The sequence below is a fragment of the Tupaia chinensis genome, unplaced genomic scaffold (genome assembly GCF_000334495.1).
Source record: "Tupaia chinensis unplaced genomic scaffold, TupChi_1.0 Scaffold140845_1, whole genome shotgun sequence".
NCBI classification, from domain to species: Eukaryota; Metazoa; Chordata; class Mammalia; order Scandentia; family Tupaiidae; genus Tupaia; species Tupaia belangeri.
Genome location: NW_006200713.1, coordinates 1,269,721 through 1,278,167, shown reverse-complemented (window position 1 = coordinate 1,278,167; position 8,447 = coordinate 1,269,721). Strand labels below are relative to the sequence as shown.

The 8,447-nt window shown below is 49.2% G+C and overlaps 1 protein-coding gene across 1 annotated transcript in view; it reads right to left on the bottom strand.

Moving 5' to 3' along the window:
- Positions 1–1,984, bottom strand: part of PROKR2 (prokineticin receptor 2) — a 10,878-nt gene extending 8,894 nt beyond the window's left edge. The window contains exon 1 of the mRNA XM_006162833.3: positions 1,833–1,984. The gene's annotated coding sequence lies outside the window, so the exon portion shown is untranslated. The remainder of the gene's footprint in view (positions 1–1,832) is intronic.
- Positions 1,985–8,447: the final 6,463 nt, after the last annotated feature.

Sequence of the window (8,447 nt, the reverse complement as noted above, 5' to 3'; positions counted from 1 at the left end):
CCAGTGAAGGGCCTGGGGGCATTCTGGGGCTGAGTAGGCTGAATAGGAATCTGTAGAGGGAATGCACCAGGATCCCCACCAGGAGCTGCAGGTGGAGAGGGCTGTGGGCCTGAGCACACTCTCCTGCTGCTCCTTTGCTCTTTGGAAATCAGCTCTAGAAAGAAATCTGTGGCGTGCCTGCCCTCCCTACCCCTGCTCCTTTGTCCCCATTGACCAGGACCCCCATCCCCCACCAGGATTCAGCCCTAAAAGGCACATCTTGTCACCGAAAGTCTGTGTCCTCTGGAATTGGTGTCTGCTCCAAGACCTGGCTTAATAGAAAACACCCTCCACCAGGGTAGGGGTGAGGTGAGGGAGTCATAGAAGAGGGGAGGGGGCAGGAGGTGGGAAAAGGAGGGGGCACAGCTGAGCTGTCCTGCCTTGTCTGATTCTAAGCCTTTTACATTCCGGGTGCCTCAGGATGCCCCTGGGAGAGGAAATAAGGTCTCCAAAGTACTGAGCTCTCCGGACACCATCACACGGTACAGGCGTCGCCAGGGCGTCAGAAAAGGAAACAGAGGGACCAGCAGTTAGCATAATGGCTATGTCGCTGGACTCCCACGTAGTCGACCGTGGTACGCGTCCCGGCCCCGGTGGCTTAAAACTCACACCGGGCGCGTGTGCGTGTGTGCCCAAGATCCCAAGAGGAGAATGGAGAAGAAGGGATTGCGGCCTGGCCATCCCCCCTGGGGGGTGATTTCTCGCTTTCTGTCTCTCTGTCTGTCTGGCGAGCGCACGCCCCCTATAGCAAAAACGTCTAAAAAAAAAAAAAGAAAGAAAAGAGAAGGAAGCGGATCCCACCACTCGCGGAATAGGGACGCTCGCCCTCCTCCGTGAGCAGTCTGACTGCGCCTCTCACTACACCTGGAAATGACTCCGCCCCTGGCGACTTCGGGAGGCTGGTAGCAAGAATCGGACCAAATTGAACAGCGACCAAATTGGTCTGCTCTTGAGAGAGAGGGAGACGGAGACACAGAAAATGCCACCCTGGCAAGGGACAAGAGTCGCAAAGGTGGCGGGGACATGCCAATTTGGGGCGTGCCCTCCAGTTGCGTGGCCAAGGTAAAAACCTCCGAGGGGACAGGTGACGTTCACGTCCCAGCGGCGCCCGTACCCGGGGTGGGTGTCCTCTGTCTGGATCGCCTTTTGCTCTCACTCGAGACTCCCAGTCTCCGCGGGCAACTGCGCGGAAGACGCAGAAGCGGGATCCGGCTCTCTCGGTCCCTCCGCCCTGCAGCTCCCCAACCCCAGACCGAGAGCAAAGGGCGCGGGCCCGGGCTCCGGCAGGTCCCAGCCCAGGTTCCGTGGACCCCGCGCCTCCGCTGCCAACCACCCGACTCCGCGCGCGGTCTCTGGAGGCGGCGCCCGGGCAGAGCCAGGAATTCCCGCTGGAGGAGCAAAGCCCGCGGGGCCTCCGGACCGAGGGACAGCGAGGCGCAGGAAGAAGGCGCGGTGCGCGGGAACCCTCCCAGAGGTGCCTCTTTTCTGGTCACCTTTGGGGAGATGTCCCTCTGCCTGCTAGTGGCGCTCGCCCTCCAGCCCAGGCACCGCCGGCTGCCTCGGTTCGCGCTGGCACTCGCCAGTCCTGGTTTAGCGTCCCTGCCGGGTCCTAGAAGACCCAAAGCGATTTCTCAGAACCAGCTCCGGCCAGCCCGTGCGCGAGGCTGGAGGCTGGCGGGAGCAAAGCAGCCAAATCCGCTGCTTAGAATGAAGTGGGCGTCGGAGCCCGGTACGCGGGTGGCTCTTGGTCCCCGCGGACATAGGTCCCCGCCTGTGGGACTCTGAGCACTCACCTCCAACGCCTGCCCTTCCCCGAGGCGCTGGGCTGCCTCAGAGGGTCGCTGGGTTGTGGGCGTGGGCCGGGCCGCTGGGTGGCCGGCTCCGGGATCCGGACTTGCACTTGCGGAGCCGCTGTCTTCCTAGTCCAGTGCGCTGCCCCAGCGCGTCGCGCGCTCTCTCTTCCCGCTGGAGTTGGCGCTCCGCCCCGAAGCTCCTCTCGTCTGTAGGACTGGCCCGCGCGCCCCGCCCAGCGCTCGGCTCCGCCACGGTCCCCCGCCCGCCTCCCAGCCGGGGCAGCGGGTGGGTGCCCAGCTCCTGCATCCTGCAGCGCGCCCTCCCGCTGGCGCGCCCCGGTCGCCGTCATCCGAGCTCCAGTCGCGCTGGCGCTGGTTTCCTGGCGGCGAGGGCAGCCCTTGAAGGGGCGTCTCCTCTCGCACCCTGGTCTGAAAGGGATCGCTGTGACTGGGCTTCCATCGTGCGATTCGTAATACTGAGCATCGCCCTCTGCACCCCGCCGTGGCGCGCACCTGGGTCGCCGCCGCAGGAGCAGAGAGTCCACGCTTTTTCAGGTGCTCAGTGCCAGCGGCTGAGCCTGCTACCAAGTGACTCCTTCAGGAAGAGCCCCAGGTGCCGCCTCTTCGTCCGTGCTGGTGGCTCTAAAAAGGGCAGTGGGTCGTTAGGGGTGGTAATGGAGGACCAGGCCCTCTGGAAGTAAGCTAGGAATGGGAATGGGAGACAGATTGCCCAGCTCAGTGAGGACCCTGAGTCCGCACCCAAAACTCTGCAATGGGGGCTAGCAGGTGGCATAATAGTTGGTGCACTGGACTCCCACATGGCCAACCCCGGTTTGGAGTCCTGGACCAGGATCTTGAAACTCACACCAGGTGCTTGTGCTCAAGAGTCCTGAGAGGAGAATGGAGGAGAAGGGACTGTGGTGTGGCCATCCCCTCTGGGGGGTGATTTCTCGCTTTCTGTCTCTCTGTCTCTCTGTCTCTCTGTCTCTCTGTCTCTCTGTCTCTCTGTCTCTCTGTCTCTCTGTCTCTCTGTCTCTGTCTCTCTGGCCAACATGGGTGCCCTATAGAAAAAAAATCTCTCTTCTGTGAAAAACGCGGGAAACTCTGGAAGACGTTGGGGTAGGCAAAGACTTAAGCCAGACCCACAAAGCACAGGCAATAATCCCCCAAATAGACAGGTGGGATTACATCACATTAAGGAGTTTCTACACAGCAAAGGACACTGTAATTAGTGTAAATCGACAACCCTCAGAATGGGAAAGAATTTTTGTTAACTGTGGCTCAGATAAGGGACTGGTAACCAGAATACACGGGGAACTCAAGCAGCTTACCTGGAAGAAAGTGATTAACCCAATTAAAAGATGGGAAAATGAGCTGAATAAACAACTCTTTAAGGAAGATATATGAACAGCCAAAAAGCATATGAAAAAATGCTCACTATCCCTCATTATAAGGGAGATGCAGATCAAAACCACGATGAGATACCAGCTAACCCCGGTCAGAATTGTGAAGATTAAAAAAATAATAAGTGCTAGAGGGGATGTGGTGAAAGGGGAACACTCTTACACTGTTGGTGGGAATGTAAATTGGTCCAGCCACTGTGGAGAACAATATGGAGGTTCCTCATATGATCCAGCAATTCCACTCCTGGGTATCTACCCAAAGGACAGGAGAGACCTCAGTCAGAAAAGCATTTGCACATCTATATTGATTGTAGCCTTATTCAAGATTGCTAAGACATGGAACCAACCCAAATGTCCACAAACAGATGAACGGATTGAAAAACTGTGGCACATATACTCCATGGAATACTATTCAGCCATAAAAAACAGGGCCCTGGAATTTGATAAAAAGTGGATGAATATGGAAGATTTGTTGCTGTGTGAAGCAAGTCAGGCTATGAAAGAGAGACATTGCATGTCTCCACTTAACATATGCCGATTGTATGCACCCTATGTTAGAGACTGAAAGACTGGAGAACATAAAAGTAGAGGAGTGTGGGAGGAACATCCTTTCCCAAGTCCATCCTCTCTTCTGTTATTTTAAAAAAGTGCAGGGGGAGAGCGTAGGAAATTTGGGGGGGGATGGAGAGGTAAGACACTTGTGGGACACAGATAAGGTTATTTTCTGTCGACGAGGATGTGTATGGTGGTCTCAACTGAGCTGGACTGAGGTGTATATAATGCTCAGTAAAGTCTCTTCACAATCTAAATGATGTATAGCGATTTAATGTATGAATAGTAATAAAAAATATATAAAGAAAAAAAGAAAAAATATCTCTAAAAAAAAAATACAACCAACCAATCAACAACAACAAATTCTGCCATGACCACCTCTATCCCATTCATCGACTGTTTAAAGACAATATCAGCAGTGCCTAAGCCCAGCTAGGGGAAGGCTCCAGAGCCTTCCCCTGTGCTTCAAACAGGCTGACTTTATGCAACTTTTATGACCTCCTTGGCTAAACTCAGGACCTGCAAATCCAACTGACTGACCCTGGGAAGCTCTGGGTATACAGGGTTGGAAGTGCGACAGAGACTAACCATCGCCCACTGTCAAACCCAGCAGAGTACTGACAGGTCAGAATATGGACCCTGCTTTGTCAGATCTTCCCCCTTTGCAAGAGAATATGGTATTTGGGAACTTTATAAATACTCAATATTAAATGAGTTAAAACAAAACAAAACACAAGCTTTGTGTTGTCCAAAGAGAACGTACCTCAGACAGAACACAGTCTACTGGGTTGCCCAATTCAAAATTCCTGCATAGATAATCTCAAAGCTCCTTTGGTTTGGAGCATTCTGTGATTCTGTCTGTCTTATGTTATATGAAACTATATATGAAACCATCCTCACCCTCCTTCTCCTCTTTTCTTTTTTTTTCTTAGAGAGTTTTCTTATGGTTTACATATACTCACTGGAGAGACAGAAATAGAGACAGAAAACATGAAATCACCCCTCCCCCCCAGGAGGCATGATCACTTTGGAATCCCTTCTCCATTTTCCTCTCGGGATTTTGGGCGTGCATGCACATGTGCCAGTGTGAGTTTCAAACTTCCTGGTCTGGGACTCGAACCATGGTCGGACATGTGAGAATCCAAGGATGTAACCATTATACCATTTGCTGGTCCCTCTTTCCCCTCTTTAAGCATTTTTCCTGAAGTGAGACCGGGTAAGTGACCAAACCTCTGAATTTCAAGGCAGCTGAGAAACCAAAAAACAAGGTGGGCACATCTAGCTTGTTGGTTTAGAGTTTTTTTGGGAACTTATGAACAGAAACAGTATGGGTGGCTTCAAGATGAGCAGATCTCTGGGCCCTTCATCCCAAGCCATGTGTTCATATAGACAGTGAGGGGGCCGAGGAGCGTTGTACTGAAGAGGTGTGGGAGTATGTCCAGGTGGCATTTGAGGCTGTACAGAGTGACTTAGTGCATTGTTACAGTCGGGATGCCCCGCTCCATGGATAAGGACAATGAGCATGTTTATAACAACTCAGGCTGCATTCTCACCTTGGGAACGTCACCAAAGAGGTTTGGGGTTAAGTGTTGTTCAAAATGGTCAGCGTTCGAGATGGCAGATTAATTTCAAGATGGCGTCACTTTGGTTCTGCCCCAGCCTCTCCCACGCATGAGCAAAGACAAGAGACCCCCACTTTGCTGCCTTCCTCATGGAGGGGCTACACTTAGACGGGGTGTGAACTGTCAGAGCAACCTCCAGGTATGGGATTCATGATGGGGCAATTCTGGGGTGGCTAGTTCATGCCTGGGCATGCTCTTAGGAGGTACATATTTAACTACAGCTAAAGCCTTCTCCACTGTTACCATACCCACCCTCTTGACTCCTGGCACCCTCTGCCCTCCTGTGCTTTTCTGGAATCTTCTGAGATAGAGTTTGATGCAAGATTGTTAACAAGCAGGGTACCACTGTGGTCAGTTAGGATTTGTTTCCACCTGAGAAACCATGTGGAGTGTGAACGTCCACTGCAGCACCGGGAGGCGGGCATGGACTCCCACATGACCGACCGAGGTTTGGGTCCTGGACCTGGCGGCTCTACTCCTCCCTGAGGAGAAAACTTTCCCTCTTTTTTTTTTTCCCCCCCATTTAGTAATTGCCAGAGGGCACATGTGCTCACTAGAGAGAGACAGTGAGAGAGAGAGGAAGAGGGTCAAAGTACCCCCTAGTGGGGTGTGGTCACACTGCAATCTTTTCTGATTTGGGGTATGCACATGTGCTCAGAACATTTTCTTTCTCTTTCTCTTTTGTTTTCCTTTTTTTAAATTTTCTTTTGAGAGTTTTTTGCTACAGGGCATGTGCATTTGCTGGAGAGACAGAGAGAGAAAGTGAGAACTCACCCCCAGGAGGGATAGCCACACTGCAATCCCTTCTCCTCAACTCTCCTCTTGGGATCTTGGGCACACACGCACATGTATATGGTGTGTTTTAAGCTACCAGGACCAGGACTTGAACTGTGGTCGACTATGTGGAAGTTCAACAATGCAACCATTACACCATCTGCTGGTCCCGGGCTCAGCATATTTTCCAAGCCATAGGATCAGAATTCAAACTGCTGTCAGCGATGTGGGATCCCTACACACAGGGCTTGACTACTGCTTCCCACTGGCCAGAGCTTGCAAGTTCCTATGTACATCCCCAGGTAACGTGACAAGTAGTTTGGAACATTGACAGATTTCAGTATGTACAGTTAAGGGGTCAGCAGGTGACATGGTGGTTAAGGTACTGGACTCCCACATGGCTGACTGTGGTTTGAGTCTTGGACCTGGTGGCTTGCTTTCTCACTTTCTCTCTCTCTCTCTCTCACTCTGTCCCTCTCTGGTAAAATTAGAAATAAATAAATAAATAAAATTAGATAAAGTAAATCTTAAAAAAAAAAAAGTTCAGAAATAGGCAAGGCATGATTGCAGCCCAGTCTCTCATGCCCTTCTAGCTAAGAAGAATTTTTAGAAAATTACCCAAAGTGTCTTATTTTATTTTACACTTTCATGAAATATGCTGCTCTTAAAATTTTTGCATCAATTATAATAATGTTTTGCATGACTCAAAAATAAAAACGTACACAAAATTATACCTTGAAAAGTATCATTCTTATCTCTGTACCCTTTTATGAATTCCCTATGTATTCTTCCAGTGTTTCTTTTATGTAATTAAAATGGTATATATTCTTATTACCCTTTAAGAAGCTCCCATATAAATATATGAAGAACGTTCTTGTTTTTTTTAAAAGGTTTTGGCCCTAGGGCACATGCACTTGTCAGAGAGAGAGAGAGAGACCAGGTGGTATGGCCATACCGCAGTCCCTTCTCCTGCATTCTCCTCCTATGGGATCTTGAGCATGCATACACATGCACCGGGCACGGGTCCAGGACTTGAACCATGATCAGCCATGTGGGAGTCCAGCAACGTAACTACTATGTCATCTGCTGTCCCCCCCCTTTTTAAAAAATTTTTATTATCATCATAATCTTTATATGAGACATTAATCTCCCCACTTCAACATTCAATATCTTTTCTGTTTTCCCCAATCATTATTTTTATTATTCTAATTATTTTTATAAAACAGTCAATTGTTATTTCTCGTTTTGCTTGTAAAAATACTTTGCCCATCATGAAATACTTCTCAGACCAATCCAGTTGAGAATACTATACATGTCATCATCAACAGTTAATAACCCCTATCTGTTTCTCACTAACGTCCTGTCTCTCTATTGTTCACTTGCTATCTTTCTCTATCCTCTTCTCTTCACTTACCCCATTCCACACTGTCCTATTCTCATTAAGTACCTTCACTGTGTTTATGTCCTCCGAATTTTTGCTCTCTATTATAGAGTGCGGATAGTCGGTATATATTGAGTGGATACATACAATATCTTTCTTTCATAGCCTGGCTTACTTCACTCAGCAATAGATCCTCCATATCTGACCATTTTCTATCAAATTCCAGGGTCTTGTTATTTTTTATGGCTGAGTAGTATTCCATAGAGTATATATACCACACTTTTCCAATCCATTCATCAGTTTGTGGACATTTAGGTTGGTTCCATGTCTTGGCAATTGTGAATAATGCTGCAATAAACATGGATGTGCAAGCACTTTTCTGACTGAGCGTTCTCCTGTCTTTTGGGTAAATACCCAGAAGTGGGATTGCTGGATCAAATGGTAGTTCTATTTGTAGATCTTTGAGGAACCTCCATATTGTTCTCCACAGTGGTTGAACTAGTTTACATTCCCACCAACAGTGTAGGAGGGTTCCCTTTTCACCACATCCCCGCCAACACTTATCACTTTTTATATTCTTAATCTTTGCCATTCTGACAGGGGTTAGGTGGTATCTCATTGTGGTTTTTATCTGCATTTCCCTTATGATGAGGGATGTCGAGCATTTCCTCATATGCTTTTTGGCTGTTCGTATGTCTTCCTTAGAGAGACTTTTGTTCAGCTCACTTTCCCATCTTTTAATCGGGTTAATCATTTTTTTTCGCATAAGGCACTTGAGTTCCCTATGTATTCTCGTTATCAGTCCCTTGTCTGAGGCATATTTAACAAAAATATTTTCCCATTCTGAGGGTTGTCGGTTCACACTTGTTACTGTGTCCTTTGC